General features: G+C 45.1%; 1 long non-coding RNA gene across 1 annotated transcript; it reads right to left on the reverse strand.

Annotated features, from left to right (window-relative positions):
• Positions 1 to 41: 41 nt before the first annotated feature.
• On the reverse strand, positions 42 to 14,880 carry LOC129048821 (uncharacterized). Its single transcript, XR_008511497.1, has 3 exons — positions 14,717 to 14,880; positions 1,738 to 1,840; positions 42 to 1,269 (listed from the first exon to the last, which is right to left on the reverse strand). It is a non-coding gene; the product is annotated as an uncharacterized LOC129048821 (long non-coding RNA).
• Positions 14,881 to 15,315: the final 435 nt, after the last annotated feature.

The raw sequence follows: 15,315 nt of genomic DNA on the forward strand, positions 1-15,315 counted from the left end.
AGAGTGAGACTCAATCTCAAAAAAAACACACTCCATCTTTTAGCAACAGGTATTTATTGTATACCTTTTATGCTAAACACCCGGGAAAAGGAGGTGAGTGAGATACAACAGCCATGTTGGAATTCAGAGCCTAATGGCAGAGACCTAGAATAAGCCAGCATGATAGACTGTGCTAAAGCAAGCGGGCCCAGATCACTAGTGTAGCACAGAGGAGGGACTAGGCCGGCTCCCAGAGGAGAGGACACTCAGGATCTCCTACAGGAGAGCAGGATGTATTCAACTGTGCCTTCTCAGCATGGACTTTGTACCACCCAGCAACTTTCTAACCTGAGTCTATGAGAGGAGGTGTTCCAGACCCAGCTTATCATAATTACCTGGAGAGCCCGGGGAAAAAAATGCAGATTTCCTTCCCCATGCAGATGAAAGCAGACTCTCCGAGGGCAGAGCCCAGAAATACCCACTTCCATAAGCGAGCCGCAAGCGCAGGTAGAGCAGTGGTAATGAAGACGGCCGTCCCAGCGGGAGACCCTCAGGCAGAGAGGCCCTCGGGGACAGAACTTGTAAGACGTGGAACTCCCGCTGCTCGGTGTCCATCCTGGTTCTCCTTATCCTACATCTGCCCTCTTCTCTGGACTGGAAGCTGGTGATCACTCTTGTCTGCTCAATACCCCTAACACAGTGCCCAGTGCATTCTAGGTGCCCAAGGAACCTTTGTCTTTGTTGAGTAAATTTTTTTTTCTTTTGCCACTTCCTCATTCACTAATAAATTTTTTTTTTTAGGTTTTCCATCCTAGTTTTGAACCCCAATTATATGGCACAGGATGAATGAGCATGGGAAGTGTATCCAGATATTTTGTTCTCTTACTATTCGAGAATCGAGTTGGACCTTCCACCGTGCTCAGCTCAGCCTTGGGGTGTCCTAAATAAAACTTTACCACTTCCCTTTCCAGTTCAAATCTCTGGTAAGATCTCCACCAGTTACCCTCACAAATGTCCTCAGTAATTTTTGTTTGGCAGCTGTTCCCACGGGTCTGCATGAACCAGGTATTTTTCTGCGTTCCCTTTTGTCCCCTCCTCACGTCCCTTTGTCCTGCCACCTAGGAGGCAGCAAAGCCATCCTGTATCACAGCTGCATTAACACGAACTGGCTAGTTTGGTGAGTCAACAATCCAAAGGCTGTTTTCGCAGGGTGCAGCTCCTTGTCAGAGCTGTAAGCAATTTTCCCGTCTCCTGCGCGGCCTGGCCAAGGTCATCTCTCTCAATGCCTGCCTGAGGACAAAGTAGATAGAGAGGCAAGGAAACACCAGGTGATTTCAGTGCAACTGTGAGCTGGGTTAATCAGCTGTATGTTTCTTGGCACCAAATACTAAACCAAATCCATTAAGTTTATCTTGGCCAGCTTAATACTGTTAGCATATTGAAATTCATGATTACGTAGAGCAGGACTGTGATTTCCAGTGGGTGAGTGAACACCTCGCCTGGAACACGGCTGCTATGATGTTACGTGCTGGATCTAAGGCAACCATTAATAATAGGAAAGGCAAATAAGTTGGTCATAGTCTGGTAGGATGTGTGACAGCTGCTTCTCAAGAGACATTATTGCTTTTGGTCATGAGAAAGTGTTGATCCTCCTCAGCAAAGTTCGGTCACCATGAAAGCTGCTGGCAGTCTCTGCACATATGACCAACAGTGGAAAATCTTAGAGGAGTGATGGGGGTGGTGGGTGGTGAGCAGTACCTTTCCAGACACCAGAGAGAGAGAGGCTGGTTTTGTCAAGCCTTGGCTTGGTTCCTGGTCCTCTGAGAGGCTCAGTCTCCTTCCTTTTGATTCAAGTCAGGACCTAGATTAGAAAGAGAACCCCTGCAGAGAGAGTCTAGCTGTTGGGATGGGCCTGCACTTTGCTGTCTGAACCGGGGGGGCATTACTATGTTCTCACCCACATTGTACAGACAGCCCATCATGCTCAGCCTTGCAGGAGGGTCTTCAGGAGCCCAGCCATCTGGCACATACTGCTTTTCCCAAGGGAGTAACAAGAAAGGTCAGCTCCTCTTCAATCCTAACCCTCTCACTTCAACTCTCCACTACTTCTGCGGAATAATGATGTATATCCAAGACCCTCATATCATATTAACCCACAGACTATGAAATCATCACAGTCTTGTTCTGTGCTACAGGGAATACCAACTTTTTGCCCTAGAAGGAATCCAAGAGGCACTCAACCCCAACATTTTCTATACTTTTGCTAATCTGTGGCTGAGAGAATTTGACATTTGCCCTTCTCTTTTTTTTTTTTTTTTTTTGAGATGGAGTCTCACTGTGTTGCCCAGGCTGGAGTGCAGTGGCGTGATCTCGGCTCACTGCAACCTCTGCCTCCCCGGTTCAAGCAATTCTCCTGTCTCAGCCTCCCGAGTAGCTGGGGCTACAGGCACATGCCACCACGCCTGGCTTATTTTTGTATGTTATTTTAGTAGAGATGGGGTTTCACTGTATTGGTCAGGCTGGTCTCAAACTCCTGACCTCAGGTGATCCACATGCCTTGGCTTCCCAAAGTGCTGGGATTACAGGCGTCAGCCGTGGCACCCAGCCTCCCCTTCTCATTTCTGTCTGCTGACTCCTCTTCTCGTTCTGCTGCTCACATCTCCAGGTTGATGTTTTCACCCTCGGGATTCTGCCTTATCCCTTGCCACCCTCCTGTGCCCCCTGAATCCCTCAGAAGGATGGGCCTGGACTTCCCACACCCTCCTTTGCTGCCCCTCACTGTGTTGCCTGGTGTTTGCCTGGAGAGACGCTGTTTGAGCCATTGGCTGGTTTCTCTTACTGCTTTGCAAACTATCAGTTTTAAATGTGGGTGGGGCTGAAGCACCATTCTCCATTTTTAACGTGGATTTTCCATCCCCCTTTAAACATTAAACTTTTAGATTCCTCTAGTGAAATACAGAAAACACACCTGAACTGGGATGATTCTTGGCTAAGAGATGTCCCGCTGTGTTTGGCAAACCCACGGAGGGACCCACAGGCCCATGTCTGGAACTGCCTGGCCCTCCTTTACCAGTTTATCAGCCTTCCACTTCTGCTGAGGTTAGAAACAGCCAGAGGCTCTGATACAATAAAGATGAGCTCTGAAGAGGGGCTCTCTCTCCCTCTTGTATTCAGAAGAACTGAAAGTTTTCATAAGTCTCTAGAGAAGCATGGCAACTATCTGTAGCATTTTTCTTTGGGAATTAACCTTTGCCCATAATTATTTCTATTCAGTAGAATAACCATGGGTCTCTCTATTCCAGTTTCTAGAATATAATTTTCATAAATGAGAATGGTCTCCTATTTTGAGCTTAATATTTTTCTATTGCTAGAAAGAATGGTACTGCCTCACTCCAGTTCCTTAGTGTGTGATCATGGCTTGAAATCTCTGCTTTCTGTTATATTCGGAGGTATAGTCATGTATAATGGCCTCAGGCATGATTTAGAAGGCACAGACTGAGTAGGCCGCTTTGTGAGGTGGTGAACTCCCCATTCATGAGAGCGTTCAATCAGAAGATGAATAATTACTTGTAATAGATGCTGTAGTTCTGGTCCTAGAATTACCAGGAGTTTAGAATAAAATGATCTCCGAGACTCTGTCCATTCTAAGGTACCATGTTTCCGTGACTACACAGAATAGCTGCCCAGGTGGAGGAACATGAGTCAGAGAAGCTTTGCACAAAAGAAGGTTGTTTTCCACAAATGAAAATGGGGTGGTTGACTTCTAATTGCACCCTGTCTTAGCGTTCAGATGCATTAGTTCCTTCCCCATGTGACCATCTCTTTACACCAAACTTATGCTGAATGTGGATTTTTTTAATTTAATGTTCATATTATAAAAGCAATGAAACAGCAAAGTAGAGCAAAACATCAACAATCCAATGACTTTATCATAAAAATTCTCAGCTTGATATAGTCCTGTTCTTAATATAAACATCTGTGGTTAATTATAGTATTATATCTTTTTATTTGAAACATTCAAGTTTTTTTTTCATGTTGCCACACAGTGTTTGGGATTATATTTTCAAAATAATAATTGACCAGATTGTCCTATCTAGTGAATATGCATATAGCTGACTTTGTTGAACATTTATAGAATGTCCATTTTTCCAAAGCTTTAATTATAAATCATGCTGCAGCAAATATCTTCTCACCCAATATTCCGAATTATTTCTTAAGATTAGAGACATTAAGTGCGAGTACCAGGTCAAAAACTAGAAACATTTTAACAGCATTTAACAGATTTTCTTAGAGCTACATTGCATTCAGTAGACTGTGGCTGTACCAATATATAGTTTCACACCAAATTCACCTCACCTTACCAGCAAGGGATATTTTCATTTTAAAATTGCTTGGTAACTTTATTGGTTTATGTTTCTCTTAGTACAAACAAGATTATATTTGTTAAAGTGGTTCATCATTTGAAAAGCATCTGTAGTGTTCTTTGCCCATTTATCTTGTGGGATGTTAATGTTTTCCTTGTCAAGTTGTGTGAAATACATGTGTGAATTTATTTTTCCAAATAAAGACATTAACCTTCTATTTTACTGACAACATATTGTCTGCCTCAGTCTGACTGCATTTTAAAATGTGTTGTAGTTGTTTCACACAAAATTATTTAATTTTTTGCAATGAAATATATCAATAATTGTCTACTGGTTCTAGAATATTAGCACTGCTCTAGAAAACATGTTTAATTTTATTTTTAGTTATTGTGATTTTTATCCTTAAAAAGATACTCGGCTTTAGTCCATCTGTAATTTGTTCTGGTGTGAGGTGTATCACTGAGAAACCTCTATTTCCTGTTCTTATATCTTCCTTATCATATTAAATTTCTACATACCTCGACACATAAAACAAGATTCTGGGTATCTACTTAATTCCAGTTTATTCTTGGGCCAACACCACAGTTTTATGTATTATTGTTATACAATGTGTTTTATTTTAAGGACTTGTTCCCCCTCGGCTATTTTCACTATCTCTCATATTTGAAAAAATATCATTACTCAGTTTATTCCTCAAGATTAGTTTTAGATCCATTTAACCAATTTCCAAAAGTTCCTCTGATATTTTATTTGATGGCATCCATTTGGCAGGAGTAATGTATTCAGTCCATACATTACTTTGTGGAGAATAGATTTCTTTACAGTTTTGAATCAAATGCTAGATCTTTCTTGTCTCAAAAGGGTCAGGAGATATGCTAGGAGCAAAGCCCCTTAGACAGCTGAGCAAGACGCTGTGCTAGCCTAGGGGAGAGGCAGGGAGGGTTGGCGCTGAGGTGGTCTCTAGGGGCGTGCCTGGTGGAGGAGGACCTGGCAGCAAGCTCGGGCATTTCATTTCTGTGCATCCCCATATGCCAACTTGTCTGCCGGGGGTCCGAATTCTGCCGGCAGAGTGAGTGCACATGAGGGGAGGAAGCTTGGGCTCGAGTCCTGCCTGCCCATGAACCTGCTCTGTGGCCATGGACAAAGCCACATCACCTGCCCGGGCCCCACCTCCCCAGGACTCTTCCAGCTCTACAATCCTATTCCTCCGTGACACCACAGTGCTAATGCTTCAGCCTCTGACAGGCCTACATGGCTTGAAGGTAAAGGCCATTTGTAATGGACCTGGCTCTCTGTCAGGCTCAGCACCCAACCCAGTGCCTAGCACCCCCCAGATGTTCCACAACTATGGCAAGAGGGAGGGAAGGAGGAAATTGTGTAACCCCAATTTGTAGTAGAGTTTTGTCTTAGCTAATGTGTTTTACAGCAGGGGTTCCCAACCCCCAGGTCAGTACCGGGCTGCCCAGCAGGAGGTTTGTGGCAGGTGAGCGAGGGAAGCTTCATCTGTATTTACAGCCACTCCCCATCACTCACATTACCACCTGAGCTCTGCCTCCTCTCAGATCAGCAGCGCCATTCGATTCCTATAGGAGCACAAAACCCTATCGTGAACTGTGCATGTGAGGGATCTAGGTTGTGTGCTCCTTATGAGAATCTAATGCTGATGATCTGTCACTGTCTCCCATCACCCCAAGATAGGACCATCTAGTTGCAAAAAAACAAGCTCAGGGCTCCCACTGATTCTACATTATGATGAGTTGTATAATTATTTCATTATATATTACAACGTAATAATGGAAATTAAAGTGCACAATAAATGCAATGCACCAGAATCATCCCTAAGCCATTCCCCCCACACCCCTGTCCGTGGAAAAATTGTCTTCCACAAAACCAGTCCCTGGTGGCAGAAAGGCTGGGGATCTCTGTTTGAGAGCACTCTGTCTCCAACTTTAACATAAATATGATCTCCTGGGGATCTCGTTAACCTGCAGATTTCTGGTTTAGTAGGTCTGGGGTGGTGCTGCTACTAGTTTCCAGACCACACTTTGAATAGCAAAGTTTTAGAACACGGATCTAGGTGAGGATTCTTGGCTGAAAAAAAGGAGAGTGGGGTTAGGGGTGCTAGAATCCCAGTCACAGTTATACTTTAAAGGTATGTGTACAGGCCAGGTACAGGAGCTCATGCCTGTAATCCCAACACTTTGGGAGGCCAAGTCAGGTGGATCACCTGGGGTCAGGAGTTTGAGACCACCCTGGCCAACATGGTGAAACCCCTTGTCTACTAAAAATACAAAAATTAGCTGGGCATGGTGGCACATGCCTGTAGTCCCATCTACTTGGGAGGCCGAGGCACCAGAATTGCTTGATCCCGGGAGGCGGAGGTTGCAGTGAGCCAAGATCACGCCACTGCACTCCAACTTGGGCAACAGAGTGAGACTCAGTCTCAGAAAAAAATAAAAAATAAAAATAAAAGGTATGTGTATAGGCAAGAAACTTAGAAACACAAAGCCATTTGACAAATTATGGGGCTGATAAGAGTGTGGGTGACTTTCTTTCACGTGTTTGTTGCTATGAAGTGTTTGCAAAGAATAAAAACTGCAAAGAAAATCAGCGAAAGGGAAAAAAGCAGTTCATTCTCAGCCACACAGAGGCCATGTGGGGCACACCACTCATTGCCTCTTCCCTGAGCTGCTCTGCACTGCTGGAACAAGGTTTCTTTCTGGCTGGGAGGTTTTCAAAATGTTTTCAAACAGCCTGCTTGAGATTGCTCCAGTTGAGAAGCATCTGAGGCTGTGATCACAGCCGAGGGTGATATGTAACAAGCTGTCCTACCTCTGATGCAAATGCAGCCTGCAGAGATATAAGAAAAGCCTTCATTCCCCAGCCAGGGCTAACACACAGGCAGACCAGGTAACCAATGACACCCTCAGCACCCACTAAGAGTGGTAAGAAAAATCCATTTAAAAGTTTGCCTTTCTTACAAAAAGAATTTTTATGAGGCCAAAGCGTTGACAAGTTTGTCAGTCCCAGAATCTGCTAACACCCTCCCGCTAGCCCCTTAGATTTTTTAGTATTATTCCCCTCCTCATTTTTAGAGGGGAGGAAAAACCATCTTGAACAAGCAGAAAGTTTTATCCGAGGTGTTTGGCAGTGACTCTGAGCTCCAGGAAAGATTTATGTCTTCGTCCTCTGGCACTGCCTAGCGTTAGCTCACTTAAAACAACTGAATATATGAGTTCATTTTATCCTGTCAAAGTAGAACGTAGGGCGGCATGGTACCCAGCTGGGGTCCATGGGGACCCTGAGGCAATGCTCATGTCTCAGTCACTTATGCTGAGCTCAGCCATTTTTATGTCTGTCTGAGATCATTAAAATGAGGAGGGCAAGGAGCAGAAAGCCCTGTGGAATGAATGGTGTGATGGAAACACCACTAGAATCTAGAGGGCTCCGCCAGAAACATGGATTTAGGGGTTCACTTAAAATGCTGCCTGTCTCCCATCGTCACCCCTCCCATTAGTAGTCCTTTGGACAGGAGCAAGACCAGTTGCTTGGAGTATGAGCTTCCTGGAGGGCGCCTCCAGAGAGGTTTCTCCATGCTGATGATCCCAAGAATATTTTAATTTTCCTTGTTAAGTCATTTGTTTTCTTTGCTGCTGCCCCACTACCACTAAGACTAGGCCTTGTGACGAGGCCTTCTGCCCCTGAAAAAGGAACATGTATTCGGTCCTGGATGGATTCTCTAGGCCAGATCCAGGTCCACCCACCTCACGTGGGCACGGGCTCAGGATTCGCCAAGCAGCTTTAATATTAACCTAAGGCAGCAAGATTAGAAAAGGCACTGCTACCCCACAGGACTGCACTGTGCAGCCTGAGCCAGGGAAGGCAGGCGAGCTGAGGGCCCAGGGTCTGTGCCTGCCCATCCGGGGGGACGATTGCGGAACCCTCTGCTCCCCAGCCCAAGCCTGCTTCCCCTTCCGGAATCCTCAGGCTTCAGCCAGAGGGAGAGGCGGTTTCTGTCTTAAGGGTGGGGACCTGGGATTCTGATAGCACCTCACAATTTCTTGGCATTTAAAGGTGACAGAGCCTGTCGCCTAGAATGAGAACAGTCCAAGGACAGGGATTGTGCCCTCCTCCTGGGGAAGGATGGAAAGGAGGGAAGGAGCTAGTTAGTTGTTAGTTGATCCTCACACATCCTGAGAAACACTCGTGGAAATGCAGTAATGCCATTTTATAAACAAGGAAGCTGAGAGGCTGGATCTGCCCTCACACAGTGGAAGTGGAATTTGACTGGGGCCTGTCTGAATCCCATTCTTGGCTCTTTCCTGCATCAGCACTGCTCAAACCTCAATCATTCCCATAGCACCATCACCATCTTCGCCAATCTTCATACTACATACAGCTACATGTATATGTAACTATATTCTTAAATCTACTTATTGTTTAAATATATAACTAGTTTGATGTGCTAGTCGCATTTTTCCAATATGCATTAGAACAAATAAAAGATTTGTCCATCCACGTGTCACTAGCATGCTGCCCAAAGTGCATCTACCACACTAGAGCAGCGGTTCCCACAATGTGGTCCCCAGATCAGAAGCAGCAGCGCAGCAGCACCTACGAACTTCTTAGAAATGCAAATTCTCAGGCCCCACCACAGACCTCGTGAATCAGAAGCCTTTGGGGGTGGGGCTCAGCAATCTCCCCCTCAAACTCTTTTGTTATCCTGATGGCTGTAAATGTTCACTTTGCTAGAGTGTTTGACCACTTAAGAGTGTCCTGGTCGTTTCACCTGTGTGCCCCCCAGCCCCTCCAGCCATGCCCTGCTCACCCCACCTTTGGGCCTTTGCCAGAGCCATTTGCCCCTCCTGGATTACTCTGACCTCCTCTTCTCACAGTGTCTTATGAGGACAGAGCATGTGAAATCAGACTCAGCCTTTCATGGCTGAGTTCAGAAAGACAGCGACTATAATGTGATGAACATCTGCCTCAAGGAAAACACCTTGAAATTTACACATGATCATGCAAAGTTGTCAGAGGCGTTTGAACCAGAGCAACTCTGCCTCAAATAGGCGCTGGGTAAAATGAGGCTTAGACTTACTGGGCTTCATTCCCAGATGGTTAAGGCATTCTAAGTCACAGGATGAGACAGGAGGTCGGCACAAGATACAGCTCATAAAGACCTGATAAAACAGGTTGCAGTAAAGAAGTTGGTCAAAACCCACCAAAACCAAGATGGCCACAAGAGTGACCTCTGGTCGTCCTCGCTGCTACACTCCCATTAGCGCCATGACAGTTTACAAATGCCATGGCAACGTCTGGAAGTTACCCTATATGGTCTCAAAAGGGGAGGCATGAATAATCTACCCCTTGTTTAGCATATCATCAAGAAATCACCATAAAAATGGGCAACCAGCAGCCCTTGGGGCTGCTCTGTCTGTGGAGTAGCCATTCTTTTGTTTCTTACTTTTAAATAAAGTTGCTTTTGCTTTGCACTTTGCTTTTCTTTCTTGCGTGAAATCCAAGAACGCTTTTTTTTTTTTTTTTTTTTTTTTTTTTTAAGAACGCTCTCTTGGGGTCTGGATTAGGACCTCTTTCCTGTAACAAAGTGGCAGTGCTTGCTTATTTTTCTGTGACTCCTTGGGCCAGGATTCACAAATGATGGAAAGGACCTAGCAAATAAGTGAGTTCCACATTCCCTAGAGCCCTGCTGTCCAATAGAACTTTCTGCAATGATGGCACTGTTTCATATCCACACTGTGTTGGGAGACAATTTCCCATGGGTCTCGTGCATTTCTGCACATTTTTTTTTTTTTTTTTTAGACAGAGTCTCACTCTGTCACCCAGGCTGGGGTGCAGTGGTGCAATCTTGGCTTACTGCAACCTTCACCTCCCGAGTTCAAGCAATTCTCCTGCCTCAGCCTTCCGAGTAGCTGGGATTACAGGTGCCACCATGCCCTGCTAATTTTTGTATTTTTGGTAGAGACAAGGTTTCACCATGTTGGTCAGGCTGGTCTTGAACTCCTGACCTCAAATGATCTGCCCTCCTCAGCCTCCCAAAGTGCTGGGACTACAAGTGTGAGCCACCGTGCCCGGCTGCATTTCTACACATTTTGTAAGCAGAGGCACTGCCTTTGTTCTGGACACCTTTCAAGGATTTTTGTATTAATATGTAACCAGCAGTCTTGGAAGACAATGTCTTCCTCCAGCACAAAGGGCAGATGCTTACTGCACATTGCAAAAGAACCAGGTTTCCTAAACTCATGGTTCCTTTCTTGTACAGCAACCCACTGTATGTGTGGGTATCATTTGGCCTCATTCATGTTGCCCTGTGGGAATTGGAGCTCAGGAAACTGAAGCAAGAAAATACTGATACTCTGGTTACTGATATTGCTATAAATAATAAAGTTCTTTGTCTCTGACCCAGGAGTCTCATGTCTTCTGCCAGCATCCATGAAACGGTCAGACTAACTTGTTAGTTTGCAACTGTGGTAAAATACACGACCCTTCGTATTTCTTGACACATCATCTAACACATGTAGCATTGAGCACTTTAAATGTGGCTAGTGTGACCAAAAAAAATGAAATTTTAGTTTGATTTTAAATAACCACATGTGGCTAGAGGCTACCATATTGGACAGCACAGTTTAGAATGCTCAGGCATAAACTGGGATAGCCACTGGTCAGGGATGCTGTAGAGGGAGCTGTAGGATTGACACTTAGGTGATTTGTAGGTTGTTTTCAGTATTTCAGTTTTGATTCTGTAGCTCTAGGAAGAGTGGAATTATGGAAAGGCCAAGGGTAGAGAGATGCCCTTTGTTTTTATTACATCCAGAGAGGTTTACTGGTATTGTTGAGAGATGAAAGTAAAGCAAAATGGGGGCTGAGTTTGGAGACTGGAGATGAGGAGATGTTTCTAGCATAGAATGCAAGCCTTTTGAAGGAGGCTCGGAGGCCAGAGAAAATATATGGCCAGAGAAGATGAGCAAACCAGGGGTCCTTGAAGAATGTACTCAGCCCTGCCCTCCCCTCCTTCCCCCAGCCTGAGAACCTCCCCCATCTCCTCCTGGCTGGCCCAAGTCTCCTTGGACCCTGCTCAGCTTCCCAGGCCTCTGCCCTCTCACCTCCTGGCTCAGAACAATCTCCTCTTTGATTGCTGGCTCAGGCCCCGCTGACTGTCAGGTCATCTGTACCTAATCAGGAGGAGCAGGGGCCTGAAGGATGATACACGGGGCTTCTCATTTCAATAAAGTTTGTGCAGAATATTAGAAACAGCTGTGGGACTTGGCTGGCTGTGCCAGAACCTGTGGGGGCCTAGCGTTTGGGGGAGGAGAGTCGAGATGGAGAACACCGGGGCAGAAGTCTGTTTATAGGGTGCTTTGCCACCTAGGGCTGGCAAAGCCGGTAAGCTTAGTTCAACACCAGCCCCTGCCCGGAGCACTAGGCCTGGACCAGCCTGGAGAGTGCTCTGCAGTTGGAGGACTCAGGGCGGGGCCAGGCAGGTCTGGATTACCCAGCAGGCATTTATTTACCTTTATCGTCATTTATTTTACAAATACCACATAGATTTCTCTGCAGATTGCTTTTCTCACCTAACAAAACATTGTGAAAATCCCTCTAATTTATTCTCTTTTTTTTAAATCATAGTAAAATGCACATAACATAAAATTTACAATCTTAGCCATTTTCAAGTATACAGTTCGGTAGTGTTAAGTATATTCACACTGTTGTGCAACCCGTCTCCAGAACTTTTTCTCTTCCAAAACTGAAATTCTATATCCATTAAACAACTCCCCATTTCCCCTCCCTCTCTAGCCCCTGGTAGCCACCCTTCTACTTTCTGTCTCTGTAGTTTTGACAGCTCTAGGTATCTCGTATAAGTGGAATCATAGAGCATTTGTCTTTCTGTAATGTATTGTTTTAAAACTTGTATAACATTACATTACATGGGTATACGTATATCATTCAATCAATACTAATGGTTTTGCCACTATAAAAAAATGCTATATTTTTGTATGCATATCCTCAAATACTAAAGCTTGCTTTTTTCCCCCCTATCGTATAATTTCCAAAAATTACATAGTTCAAAGAGATGTATATTTTTAGTTTTCATATATTTTACCAGGTCCCTTTCTCAAAAGTCTGGGGTAATTCACATATCCACCAGCTGTGATTAAGAGTGGTTTCTCCCTCATCTTCTCCAGCCCTAGGTATGATCATTCTTATTAAGTTTTGCTATTCTGATAAATGAAAAGCAGTATCCCATCTCTAAAATTTGCATTTCCTTGACTATTAGTGAGGTTCAGCATCTTTCCATAAATGTATTATCCATTTGGATTTTCTCTTCCATGAATCACCTATTTCTATCTTTTGCCTATTTTTCTACTAGGTTATTTCTCTTTCTTAGTGACAGACAGGATGTTTGTGTACCAGATATTAACTCGTTATTGGTGGTACATATTGAAATATTTTCTCCAGTCTGTAGTTTGTCTTTTGACTTTACATATAGTATCTTTTATCTTTCTGTTTTCTTTTTTTTTTTTTTTTTTTTTTTGTCTTTTGTCTTTTGAGACAAAGTCTCACTCTATTGCCCAGGCTAGAGTGCAGTGGTGCGATCATAGCTCACTGCAGCCTTGATCTCCTGGGTTCAAGCCATCCTCCTACCTCAGCCTCCCGAGTAGCTGGGACTACAGGCATGCGCCACCACACCCGGCTAATTTTTGAGTTTTTTGTAGAGACGGGGTTTCGCCATGTTCCCCAGGCTGGTCTCGAACTCCTGAGCTCAAGCGATCCACCCACCTTGGTCTCCCAAAGTGCTGGGATTCCAGGTATGAGCCACTGCACCCAGCGGTATCTTTTTTTTTTTTTTTTTTTCTGTGAGACAAAGTCTCACTCTGTTGGCCAAGCCGGAGTGCAGTGGCGAAATCTCAGCTCACTGCAATCTCCACCTCCTGGGTTCAAGCAATTCTCCTGCCTCAGCCTCCCGAGTAGCTGTGACTATAGACACGTGGCACCATGCCTGCCTAATTTTTGTATTTTTAGTAGAGATGGGGTTTCATTATGTTGGCCAGGCTGGTCTTGAACTCCTGACCTCACGATCCCAGCAGTATATTTTATCTTTCTAAAATTTAAGCATCTTATGTCTCTCTTTTCCTCTGTAGCTTCTGGATTTTCTATTTTATTTAGAAAAATCTCTTCAAACTCTAGATCATATATTCTCCTAATATTTTTCCTCATGAAACTGTTTTAAATGTTACATTTAAATCTTTCAGCTCTGAAATTTTGTTTTAATAACTTAATGAGGTAGAGGTCGTAACCTTTCTTTTACATTCAGACATAGTGCCAACTGTACCTATACGATTTATTAAAGAAATAAATAGTTTGAATCCATAGTTTGAATCCACTGGTTTGAAATACCACTTTTATTGTACCCTATAATCCATACGCACGGGGATAAATTTCTGAACTTTGCTCTATTTCTGCCCTATGGGGCTACTTATCTTGTCGTGTACTTTTAATGCACGATTTGATCCCAGTAATTTTATAGTTTTCCTTAGGCCACTTGTAATATTTCTTTGCTGCTGTTGTTTTCATCATTACCATTATAAAAATTCCTTCCAGCTATCAGAGCCTGTGAATGTCAGTAACTTCAAAACAGGCCAGAATAAAGCCAAAAAGGGGAGGGATGGGCCTGTCCCTTACCTGCCCATGTGCCTTTTCAGGAATCAGCTGAGGCAGTGGCCAGACAACGATATTAGGTGAGCACCCACTATGCATTCAGCATTGCTCTTACCACTAACGACAAGGCTGGAAGACCAGAACTTCCAGCACTGTGGTAAAAAGGTTCTTATCTCTCAGCTCTGGACCTGTATCTTCTACAGCCAGTTTTGCGATGTTGGGCTTGGACCCTACCAACTCCATTTCTGCTTTGCCAGTCACTAGAGGGAGGCTGCAGGCGGGACAGGAAATGTGAACAGGCTCCTTCCTGTTTGCATCTGTGTGTTCCCTGTGAGGGCACCCCAGCAACACATCTTCACCCCAGGAACAGCAGGCCCCTCCTGGAGCAGCACCTGATCCAGTTTGCAGTGTTTCCAACACTTGCAGCTTCATCATCCACCCCACCCACAGCCCTGCACCCCTACCTTCCGCAGAGGTCTGGGTGCAGGAGTCCTTTCTTCACACCCAGAGACCCCAGCTCCCGCTGAGTTGAGCCCCCTCCTCAGATGTCTGGGTCACAGGCTCTGGAACCCTCCTTCAAAACTCTTCCTTAGGGTTCTCCAGCCCTGGAGTGGCAGCTGCTTCTGCAGGTGCAACCCCCATGAAACCTTACTCTTCTCTCTCCTTACCCTCTCTTTACCTAATTAACAACTTCATACCTCATTATCAGTTCCTTATGCTGAATTCTCTTTTCAGACTAACTGGTGTGGTTTCTGTCTCCTGATTGAACCCCAGCTGACACAGGTAATGAGGAATTGAAGTTTTCTGGGAAGTGAGGGCTGCCTCTCTTGGCCGCCCTGCTGAGAGCTCCCTTCCCTCCCCCATTCCCAGAATTATTTGGCTGCTGGTCGCCGAGGAGACGGCTGACAATTTCCAGTTGCCAAGCCTCACCCTGGAGCTCTACAGAGACATTATGGAAACTCCCCACTCCTTCCTGCTCCTCAGCCAGGGAACTTGGAGAATCTAGCCAGGTTGGGTGGAGGGCACTGGGAGGGGATAGAGGGGAGGTGACAAGCCTGAAGATGGAGAGAGCAACTAGAAGTTTCTCTGGGCCCTGGCTTCCCCAACAGACCTCAAAAGTCTGGCCCACCCTTGAAGGCTAGGGCCAGCCTGGCGGGCATCCCCTGTGCTGGGTCCAGACAGACTCCTACCAGGGACCTCCAACCAGACCCTCAACTACAGAGAACTGTCCCTATATTGTCATTCCCAGCCTGGTAGCAGCACCATTGCCAGATGGGGCAGAACCCAGGAAGAGCCT

Source organism: Pongo abelii, chromosome 9 (assembly GCF_028885655.2).
Source record: "Pongo abelii isolate AG06213 chromosome 9, NHGRI_mPonAbe1-v2.0_pri, whole genome shotgun sequence".
NCBI lineage: Eukaryota > Metazoa > Chordata > Mammalia > Primates > Hominidae > Pongo > Pongo abelii.